This window comes from Pleurodeles waltl, chromosome 10 (assembly GCF_031143425.1).
Source record: "Pleurodeles waltl isolate 20211129_DDA chromosome 10, aPleWal1.hap1.20221129, whole genome shotgun sequence".
NCBI lineage: Eukaryota > Metazoa > Chordata > Amphibia > Caudata > Salamandridae > Pleurodeles > Pleurodeles waltl.
This window is the reverse complement of record NC_090449.1, coordinates 500005191-500016828: the sequence shown is the minus strand read 5'-3', so window position 1 is coordinate 500016828 and position 11638 is coordinate 500005191. Positions and strand designations below refer to the sequence as shown.

Sequence of the window (11638 nt, the reverse complement as noted above, 5' to 3'; positions counted from 1 at the left end):
CCCAGGTGACTGCCCTCTGGACCTCCATTGAATAGGATGCCACTGGTATCTCTCAACTGAAAGATGCTACAACTCTTCAACTTACTGGAAGCAGCTGCAATGGGGACACTAAATTTAAAAAGCTTTCCCACATCTACAAATCCCATGTTATTAATTCCCCTGACTATCTCTGTATTGCAGGTGGCATGATATATGGATGTGTGACTTATTAACTTTCAATAATGCCACAGGGCGAAAGGAGAAAGGGGCTTCAAAAATGGGTCCAGATACATCATAAATGTATATGAGCAACTTTTTTCCAGAACTCCTGGGGGTGTCCAATTATCTGGAGTTTCTAGAAAAAGGTCCCCACTACATTATCATGGGTACTGGACTGATCGATTCCATCTTTCATGAAGTTAACCCTCCTTCACATTTATGATGCCATTGAGGCAAAACACTTGTGTAGTGAGACATGGCTCAGTACTGGAGAGCAGCCAGTTCTCCATCTTTGCATGAGTAGATGCGGGGCATCAATAAACATATGTTTCTTGAATGGTCACTATAGAATGCACAGAGTTTTCACGTAAACATAACAAGAACTGGGACTTTAGTAATGGAACTCTCCACTTGGACTAACAATGGGAGAATGCAGGGATTTGATGCACTAGCGGCACCTTCAATTTGGAAATGGTTCTCCATCATACTTATTAGAAGTGATAAGCAAATGCTATTCACAGGTCCTTCAAAAAGTACAATGTAGTTTTATGTGAGTGCTCCTAAGCACACTAATTGAAAAATCTATGAATAACTTGAATCTGCTCAAGAGTGATGGCATTTGGCTCAAGCCACTTATTGTTTGGAGGAAACGTAAACCAATTCCAACTGTCCTACGACTTTACATATTTCCATCAACTCATTTCCCTTTGCTTTAAAATCAAATATGGAAATACATTGTGCCAAGCTACAGGAGTACATGTAAACAATTACCATGAAAGGTTCGCATGGCTTCCACATCTCACCTGCTTAATGTACTTAAATTTCTGGATGTTCAAGGTGATAAGGCTTAAGGAATTATGTTTTCCACCCCGTCAAGGCAACGTTTGATGCTTCAAGTCAGTGTTTGTCATAAAAGGCAAGTCTACTACCACTATAAATCTGTTTTTCTTGCTTGTGAGTTGGAACCATCAGTGATTGCCTCTAAGGGTTTACCACCAAATCATGGTGCTGTGTCTAATATAAAATGCCCTTGCTTTAGTAACAGAAAGGTTCAATTCTATTAAGGACACAGAGGCGAGGATAATAGGTTAACCTTTCTTCACTTTATTCAATACAGCAGTGTTAAAACATCAAAAGCTTCCTTTCCTATGAACCCTTGGGAAGGAGAAAAACAACAACAGCAGCCAATCAAAGCCCTTCTTTCTGAGTGCAGTCCATCAACCATGTCTAAACCCCCTCTTCAGTCATGCTTTGTTCATTCTTGTTGAGAAGTGTCATTTGCTGTAAGAAAAAGAAATCCTCATAACTCATCTGTCCCAGTGCCAATAAAAAAACACCTTGGACAGTACAACTATAAATGAGACATTGTCAGTATATCTCATAAAATAAGATATTCGCCCCCCACCAGATGAATCAGAGAATGTATTCTACTTATACCACATGATGCAACATGAATCTCAGATTCTTAGCGTCCATACTTTCAACAGAAGGTGGGGGGGGTCTCTCCAGTTCGAGTGGGAATAATCCTCACCTCTGTGTCTATAATAGAATTTAAATTTTACATTATTAAAGCAAGGAAATGTTAGATTCTATGGCAGGACCATAGGCAAGGATTGTTAGTTCAGAACTCATTGATGACCAATGTAACCATGTTAACAGAAAGTTTGAGAGAAAACGTCTTGAATGTAGAATCAGCCGACCAATCGGCTACGTTCAAAATATCTTCCAGTCTAGCACCCAATGAAAAAGCTTTGGAAGCCATAGCACCTTTTACTGGATGAGCGTAAAAAATAATATATATTTATGCCCCCTTCCTGCACGACATACCTCACCCACCTGGCGATGGTGGGAAAAGACACCACCCTAAATAGCTTACATAAAGAAATTAGGAGCTGACGTTTTCCAGTGGGCGAACATCCTCCCTCATGGCTTCATAGGCTTAAATGCATCTTACCACACGTAATTTGGGGTTTTTGGGAAAAGCAAGATAAGAGACCACTCTGGCATTATATTTTATCCTTCGAGAAATGTGAAAAGTAACCCCTTCTGGAGTGAATACCCTACCTGTAATGTCCAGGGCTGTCATATTAGACACTGATAATTGTTTCCTAGTAAGGTATTTATTGTGTTGCCATGAGAGAAAAAGGTTGAGAACCTTGTTCACATCTCAGAGTATGGAATATCTAGGATCTTGCAGAATAGACATCCTTATATTCCACATAAGTTTCCTAACCAAAGGGTGTGCCCACACTGGGGTGTTGTCAGTTGGATGGTGTCCTATTGATATGGTGGACCTAAAGGTGTTCACCTACCTATTGGCCAACCCATCCAACACCAAGGAGGATAAAAAATTCAAGATGTGGAACACATCGGACTCCACTAGATATGAATTCCTCTAAACACACCAATATAACCACCATCCTCAAGCAGATCTATACCTCTTATTTGTTCCATCCGCCCAAGAATTTGACAAGAGACGGTCAGAGGGTGTTAACCTCCTTTTCCAGGGGTTTTTAGCAAATGCCCCACTATATATGCTGCCACAACATTGTCACTGGGGAACCACATGGAGGACCTTCAGGCTTCAAGATCTTCAAGCTCTACCATGTCCCTCACCGAATTGCTTGCCTGAGAGCCAGGGCTAGAGAGGGGTTGGAAAACCTTGTCCAAAGACGGCACCATGGTCCAGAGGGAGCCGTTCAGCATCAGACTCACCCTGCAGATCATCATCCCCAAAGAATTCAGGGGTGTCCGGGGGGGGGGGGGGGGGGAGGGTTAAATAAAAAGGCTCAGTATCTACAGATTGGGGCATAGAACGAAGAAAAGCTAATTAAAGGTGCTCAAAATCACATTATCCACCCCTTGGTCATAGGGTCTCTTCGGTGCTGCACGCTGAGAAAGACTTTCCCCACCAGGAGGCGAGGCTCCTGGTGTGTTTGGGTCAATTCCATGATTTTCTTTTCCAGGGGCACCAGGGCGGCTGACAGCACATGCTGAATAGAGGTGTCCATAGCCTCTCAAAACACGTCATTCAAGGGGAGAAAAGAGTAGGATTCGTTCACCAACAATGTGGTCTTTGAGGTTGCATCTTGAGCCAATGTGATGCTAGGAGACCTATCAATATAATGAGTCTGAGACTCTGCTTTAATAGAAACCTTCACGACCCAAATGTACAGAGGGCCGCAGTCTGGGCCAGCCCCCGGTGCCAGTAAACAGTGCCTAGAGTCCCAAGGTACAGCCCTGCTGAAGCGAGCATCAAAGTCACTGCACCGAAAAAAGTGTTGCAGCAGGAAAGATCCCTTCAACACTGACCCAGAAATGGGTGTCAGGCTGGCTTTGGTGACTGCACGAGAGGCCAAGGCTCCAAATCGCTAGCGTCAGCTTTCCCCGCTGTGTAGGGAAAGGAGCGTGCTGTGGCCAGAATCAGGAGCGACCCTGTGATCTCAGAGCTCCCTGTAGTGGCCTACACACGTTACCCTGAATTATTGCACAGTCCTGAATTATTGATAGAAGCCCATGCGAGGATCGGTGAATGCAATACTGTGGGTGCCTGTGGAGGGAAATTGAGGCTCAGCACAAAGAGAAATGAGAATAAAGCAAGCAACACAACTCCAAAATATGAGGAAGAAAGGAACACTTCACTGCATGGCTGCTGGAGCAGTGAAGAAAGAGGGATCTTAGACATGGTTATGAACCAAAGTCAGAAGGATGGTCTTTGACTGGCTGTTGTTGTTTTTCTCCTTCTCGAGAGTTCAAGGGAAATTAAGTCTTTGATGTTTTAGGGCTGCTGTATTGAATAAAGTAAAGAAAGGTTAACCATGGGCCTTCCAAGTTACTGCTCCAGTACCTGTCACTGGATGCGAGTGAAATGAGCTTTATTATATACTGTTCATCCCAGTGTCTCCATATTCAGGAAGGGGGTGGTTGAGAATTAATTCTTGGAAGGGCTTCATGTTGCCCTTCTCAGTCCTTTCTAAGAAGCCCTGGGGACAGATATCATTTGTTTTTGATCTATTCTCTACATAATGCTTGATAGCCTGCTCTTGAGTAAACTTGCAAACTGGCAATGCCTCATGCATAGCTTTCTATGGAGCTATCTATAACACCAATTCTTTGTTCTGTCCCTGTATTTTGTCACTAGAGCATCTTCACAAATTGGTGAGGTACAGACACATTTTGTACAAGTTATAAAGTTTCTGCTGAGTTGTTGGAAGCAAAGATAAATGAAATGCTTGCATTGTTTCTGAATTGGAACGTGACTCCTCATTGTGTCTACCTCTTTCACCTTCAAACCTAGTGTTGCAAAGCCATCCTTTTGCCCTGTTCACCCACATTTTTTTGCTGATTGGTACTGACTCTGATTGTGCCCTGGGCCATGCAAGCCAGGCCTAGGCCAGTGCCATGTTAAAACACACACATGTTGTAGAGTACATTAGGTATTAGGGTACCCTTACTATTGGCCTGACAGACCATGTAAGCCCCTAGTAGCTAATAGGGCAAGGGGTTACAATCTGTCTATAAGTCCCTAGGGCCAAATTGACAACAAACTGGTGCAGCGTCAAAATCAGCAGCGCCGCCCGAGTTTTGAAACGCAGGGATGCGCTGTATTTCAAAGAATACGGCACGCCCCTGTGTTTCCTCCTGCGCCCGCGCTAAATTTAGCTGCCAACACAGACACCCTTGCACCATAGTGCAAGTGTGTCTGCGTTGAGGGGATTGATTATGTGCAGGAATGTGTCCCTTCCTGCACGTAAACAATCATTCATGGTGGTTTAGTCCTTTCGATGTATCCTACACCCTGTGCCCCTCAGCCAGATAGCAGGCTTCAGGAAAGAATTTGCAGATGTCAAGAGGAGGAGAGCTACGGAAATGAGCCACACTGGGAGTTGGTTTAGTTAGCTCTGACTGCTTTGCTGAAATTTCAGCCATCATGGATTTTGGAAGAATGGTGCATTCTGGGACAGAAATATGCCACACTTTGGAGGAAGTGGTCATGCACCTGGGTGTCACCCTGCATTCTACTGGTCAGGGGTGCCCCTCTTCCGGATGCCCAGGAGCTGTGAATATGTGAGAGGTGCATACCCTTGCAGTTCTGCTGCCTGAAACTACAGGAGAAAGAAGGACTGTCCTGATGGAATCTGGTACTACAGCCCTGGGGGCTGTGCCTTGCTTCAAGAAGGACTAAGGAGTGGACCCCCTGCAGCTACAGGTTAACAGAGCTTCACCTGCATCATCTCCAGCAAGAGCCTCCAGACTGTAGTGCATCCAGGGGACTTTTAAGGATTTGGCCAGGTGTATTGTGGGAATTGTGGTCCCAACCTTCAAAGGGCCATCCAGGTTTTTTGGGCCCTTTGAACCTGCAAGGAGGACTTCAGGAAACATCTCCAGAAGTTTGGAGATCTTTTGTGAAGAAGCTCCAGGAGGTGACCGACTCGACCCAGGAAGTCAATCTGGCAAACCCTCACTGCAACCTGGCCTGGATTTCAAGTTTATCCTGCTGAAAAGCTCCAGAGCTCCAACTTCCAGGGTTTGACCGGGATCTCCCTGAAAGTCAAGCCGGAGAACCTTCACCGAATCTGGCCTTGTGAAGAGCAGCGAGGGCCCTCAGAAGAAAAATATCCAGAAAAATTCAAAGTGTGAAGGTAAAAGTTTGACCAAGGCCACCCGCTTAGTATATCTGACCAGGGCTCCATTGCGGTCAGTCTCAAACTTTGTCTTGGTCTACCATGACCAAATGTCCTGATTTAGCGCTTTGTGTTTCTAAGCAATAGAAAGTGTTTATTCTTTTTTAAAAATCATGTCTCCGGTTCCCTACATTGGATTTTGTTGTTTTTGTGTCTATTTACTCATAAAGTATAACTAATTTCTATAAATTGGTGTGGGATTTTTATTGTGGGTTGTGTCTCACTTATTTACGGTAATGGTGTTTTTGAATGCTTTACACTCTTGTCTCCTAAGTTAGGCCTCCCTGCTTGGGTACAGCTACCAAGGGATGAGCAAGGGGCTAATTTACCTTGACCTTTACTGACCCTGTATTGTGTTGGTGGCCTTATTGCCATTGGTAGGAGTATACTTACCACTACCAATGACCCACTTTCCAACAACTAGCTACATTTGACGACGCTCTGTGTGCTTTAGAGTGAGAGCTTTTCTCACTGGTGTGATTCATTCTTACAATGGATTTCCTACTTCTTCTAGTGCAGTCGCGCATCTAAACCTGTCATGTGAGTCACCCACCTGATACTATGGGGGTCATTCTGACCCTGGCGGTCTATGACCGCCAGGGTCGCGGATGACTGAAGCACCGCCAACAGGCTGGCGGTGCTTCAAAGCCCATTCCGACCGCGGCGGTAAAGCCGCGATAGGAAAACCGGGTCTGGCGGTTTCCCGCCGGATTTCCCCCGGCTGGGCTAATCCTCCATGGCGGCGCTGCAAGCAGCGCCGCCATGGGGATTCCGACCCCCTTCCCGCCAGCCTGTTTCTGGCAGTTTTCACCGCCAGGAAGAGGATGGCGGGAACGGGTGTCCTGGGGCCCCTGGGGGCCCCTGCACTGCCCATGCCACTGGCATGGGCAGTGCAGGGGCCCCCTAACAGGGCCCCAGCATGCTTTTCACTGTCTGCCTAGCAGACAGTGAAAAGCGCGACGGGTGCAACTGCACCCGTCGCACGCCTGCAACACCGCCGGCTCCATTCGGAGCCGGCTTCAGTGTTGCAGGCCTCTTTCCCGCCGGCCCAGCGGGAAAGTTGGAATTGCACCAGCGGTCTTTTGACCGCGGTGCGGCCAAATGGCGGTTCCCGCCAGGCGGGCGGCAACCGCTTCCCGACAGGCGGGCGGCAACCGCCACCCGCCGGGGTCAGAATGACCCCCTATATAACTACTCTAGAGCAGTCCTCTTTCATTAAATGTAATTCCTTTCCTATGTAAATCCAGGTTGGGTAGGTCGTTTCTCTCAAGCAGTCACAGGCAAGCCAAAGACTTCTCTGCCTCTAAATATGTGCAGCTCCTCCAAGGTACCCTTCCCCCTACAATTACACAATTTTCTCCCGAATTCCTGGAATATATTCAAAAATATCAATCAAACATTTCTGTAATAAGAGCTACTTACCGTCAATGAAAATGTTCATGACCTACTATTATTAGTGTTGTACAACGACCAGACAAGATTATATTAGTGGCTGCCATATACAAGAAAACTAGCAGTGGTCACCTCCGTTCATCAGGCACGGTTGCCAGTGGTAATATAAAAAATGTGTTGTCATTGTAGAATGCATCTATGTGGGTAACGCATAACAACCATAGCTGTAACACCCCAGCACCAAGGTAATACAAATGGTAATAAATCTCCCCAGTGCCACATGAATTATCAATTATTAGCTGCAAATATATTTTGGAAATTCAACCATTTTTCTGCAAACATCAGCTTACGAGTTCTGAAAATACACAAATCTACGTCTCAAATATACACTTTTAAATTTTGATATACATATATTAAGCTCAGAGTTTAGTAGGCTGTGCTGCACAGGGGAGCTACCTATCGGTAGCTGTGGAGAAGCTTGCTTTCATGCATATGAGAACATAAGCAGCCCGATTCTCAAAATCAGGCCGTTTGCGACCGCAAGTATGTTCTTTTTTATGTGCAAACACCAAACTGCCCTTCTACAGAATCACAATTTGGGTTTGTGATTCGCATTTAGAAGGGGAGTACCATCCAAACACCAAATCTTAATGGTATCTGTTAATGTTCTGCACCTGAAATGTGTTGCAAAACATTAATATTTTACCAATTAATCAGTGGAGGTGGTAAAACGCTTGCCAACAGGAAGAGGTTTACAAGCAACCTTTTCCTTTTTGAGAATGTTAAAAATATATATTTTTATGAATAGGCAATGGTCCCACAAACCATTGCCTACTCTTAAAAAATGACCGTTCTTTTAAATGTATCCCGTTTTCCTTTAAGGAAAGCGAGTTGCACTAAATAAAAAAATGACTTCTTTATTTAACAGCAATCACAGGTACGGCGGTCTGCTGACCTCAGCAGGCCACCGCCCCTGTGATGGCTGTCATTCCTAATGGGTCGCAAATTTCGACCTCCCCCATTAAAATTCATGAGGTAGTTTGAGTTGCGATCGATTAGGAATCGCGAAATAAAAAATAAAAGGTTCATACATTAAGTATTGCAATTCGAGAAAAAACGTTTTTCTTAATCTTCTTATATATTCTAGCACTGTCTGGCCCAGAGATGAATCTCCAAATGTTTTTAATGCTCAAGCAAGGAGCTGAATTCTCTTTAATACTGAGCCCTCAGACCATTGTAAGCAAACAAGGGGTGCTTTGGTCGGTTCGGTAAAGTTTGGAGTTGCTTGGGCCTATTCTTTAAAAATAGTCATCTGAGTGACAGGATAGAAAAGTGGGGACACTGGTACATAAGCTTTAGTTTGGCCTTGCCATCTTTGCTACCCAAAGATGCTCATTACTAAAAGGCAGCACCCCTGAAAGATGTCCAACTCTACATCCTTCAAAAACAGCTGTCTCAAAAACCCATCATCCAATAACAGGATTCCCACCTTCGGGAATTCTTGGTGGTTAATTGTTATGTCTAGGTGCCAAGTACCTGGCCAGTAGTAGCCACTGGGGGTCACAGTCAAAGTCACTGGAGTCTTTGGATCAGTTAAGGGTCCAATTGGTCCCTTAAGTTAGGACTGTTGGCAAACTAGTGGGCTAGGCCCCACAATTTGTCTGAAAAGTGCCTTTTTAATGAAGGGACCTATTTAAGTGGTGGTGGACTAACCGGTGCAAGGGTCCCCACTAGCAAGAAATATTGCGCCAGTAGTCATTAGCCGCTGGGACAAGGGATGCGTCCCAGACTTAGGTCTGGTCTGGAGGAAGAACGGCAAACATGCAGAGGTTTCACTTCTAGTTCTCACATTCTTCTTCCCTGTACTGGTGCAAAGGTCTTCCCACTGTGGGTTTGATACACAGAACTAACTACTGGCTGAATAAGCCACAGCTACTTGTAGGGCCTGCATTTTTCAAATGTTTAGGAGTTCTTCCAATCTCCGATGGGCGCCTTCCTTCAACAGTCTGTATTTTACTGCAGCAATATTTAAGCAGCACTTTTGTACACCTGATTGAAAGGAATATTTTATCTGATCAAAAAAAAAAAAAAAAACATGTGTTAAAAGATTTACGGTACTTACCAAGCAAGTATTTGACTAATTAAATAATTGAAATGTGAGCAACCTGAAATACAAAGATTACGAAGTATTCAGTAAATCGAACTGCAAGTACGATAAAGCATTACATGAGAACTGGTGCAACATGTGAAATATGAACCAAACATGTGAAGCAACAAAAAAACAAACCGCAAAAAGAACAGTGAGAAATTAAATCAACCAGAGATATAAACAAAAACAAAACAAAAAAAGTAAAAAGACAAAAAATAAAAGCAAAAAAATAAGGAACTGTAGGAAGAGAAAACGAGTACCTAGACAGAAGAGAAACAAATTCAGCAACACTGTTAAAAATGCAAAAAAATAAAAAACTACGAATGAGAATAACAACCATCAAAGTTAAACAACAGAAAAATGGACAATGATAATTTAAACAAAAATAAGAAGTAAGCTATTGAATGGACCTTTAAAGCAGAACAGCTGATATGGAGGGGGTTTAAAACGACAAGAGGGGATGCAGCAACAATATTGTTGTACTAAATTGTCTTCAAACGAAGTAGAAAGGTAGAGCGAGTGGAGTAGATTCCTCCATCAGAATGAATGAACCCCTTGTGTTGGTGTCCTGGCCTTCTTGCTGGTATTCGTGGAAACAAGAGCAGGTCAGACATGGATTGAAGGGGTCTTCTCTGTTGATCTATTATGTTCCCCTGTCTTTCTGGCTGTCTGCTCTTCGCTGTTGGGAATTTTTAAAAGCGTGTGAAACAAAATGCTATGAATGCACAATAGTCTCTATTTCTGTGTCTTAAATTTCATCTGGCCATTAGAGATGAACAGACCTATGTGAAATGGTGCGGGTTCATGGGAGCCAGTGCCTCTGAAGAGTGGACAGAGGTAAAATCTGTCTGGGATGTAGATGGTGTTTCATTTAACCCATACACTCCTCTGTTGATACCCCTTACAAAACGGTACAGTCCTCGCTGCCTGGCAAATCCCCCAGGTGCCCGTAAAATGCTGCTCTCTGTGTATCGGTGGGTCACAGGAGCAGGCTGGTGCCAGCACGTTGCAGAGCTGACAAACCGGTATCTCGCAATGGAGCCCTGGAGCTGAATCTAGGCTTGGACTACAAAGGTGCTCGCCTGTGGCGCTGCACTTCTCCCTCAAAAGCGCCATTCGTGGATGCACTGACTATGGCGCCTAGTTACACTTTAGGAGTGCCAGCAACTAGGGGGCAAAGGATGTGCCTCGCTTTGGGTACAAAACAAGAGCTAGCTCCGAGGCGCCCACTCCGCGAACTCATGTGTTCCTCGCTCACTCTTTTACGAGAAAGCAGATGGAGCCAGAACTCCTGAAAGACACATTTTCTATTCACATACTCTTCATATTTATTCTTCTTTATACCTTACCTGCCGCGTGGACGGGACTGGGTCAGGCACAAGATCACGATGGATGGACTGGAATGATAACTGTTTCTTATCAAGTATGAAAGATTTCGCGTTTCATTTCTGCAAATAAAACATATTATTCTTATTATATTGTGCTCCGCCTGCAAACCGTTAATCGGTAAATACCAGCATGTGCTGGTCATTACTTCGCAAGTTAACTCTTCTCTGCCAAGGAAAAAGCATTGAGTGGGAACACTGCCTCTGCGCTGAAGCAGCAGGACCAATAGATCAGACTGGCAGTTCTTAACAGTGATCTGATAAAATCACTGCGCCAAAATTAGCTCCGCTAAAAATAAACCGGCTAGACGCGTTAGCACCACCTGTGGACAGTATGTCAGCCCGGAGCGAGGCAAGTGAGGCCCCATGGGCCGCCCGCGATAAACTGACATAAGCTGACGCCTTTGTTTATCTCAAAAGCAACAGGAACTACAGCGCGCTGCTCGGAACCCGTATCCGTGCATCTACTGCTTCCAGGCGAGGCGTTTGGGCGGGAAGCGGAAGAGATTACGAGCTACAGGGTCAGTTCCCTTGCAAGCGGAATGTAGCCCGAAATTCCCCCGCAGTTAGAGGCCTGTGCCGCCCGCTTGGAGCGCTTCTGAAGCGTGGCTTGAAGGCGGTGCATCTTCCTCAACTCTTTGAAAGCACTAATATCACTTGAGGGGGTCACCTTCTTTTCAACTCGTATTTACCCTCTTAACAAACATAAGGCATCCATAGGTTTCAAACCAGTGGTTGAAGATCATAACAAAAAGTATAGGAACTGTGATGCTGCATGCAATGGGGCGGGTCAGTGAGCGTGGGGGCGTGGTCAAAGGTGTAGCCAAAAA

At 44.8% G+C, this 11638-nt stretch overlaps 1 long non-coding RNA gene across 2 annotated transcripts; it reads right to left on the bottom strand.

The window, feature by feature from the left end:
* Window positions 1-1282: 1282 nt before the first annotated feature.
* On the bottom strand, window positions 1283-11278 carry LOC138260784 (uncharacterized). 2 transcript variants are annotated; one of them, XR_011198987.1, is made up of 4 exons: window positions 11132-11278; window positions 10773-10871; window positions 9397-9439; window positions 1283-1479 (listed from the first exon to the last, which is right to left on the bottom strand). It is a non-coding gene; the product is annotated as an uncharacterized lncRNA (long non-coding RNA). The 2 variants fall into 2 exon arrangements; XR_011198986.1 differs by lacking the exon at window positions 11132-11278 and having other exon boundaries at window positions 10773-11092.
* Between the last annotated feature and the right edge of the window lie 360 nt (window positions 11279-11638).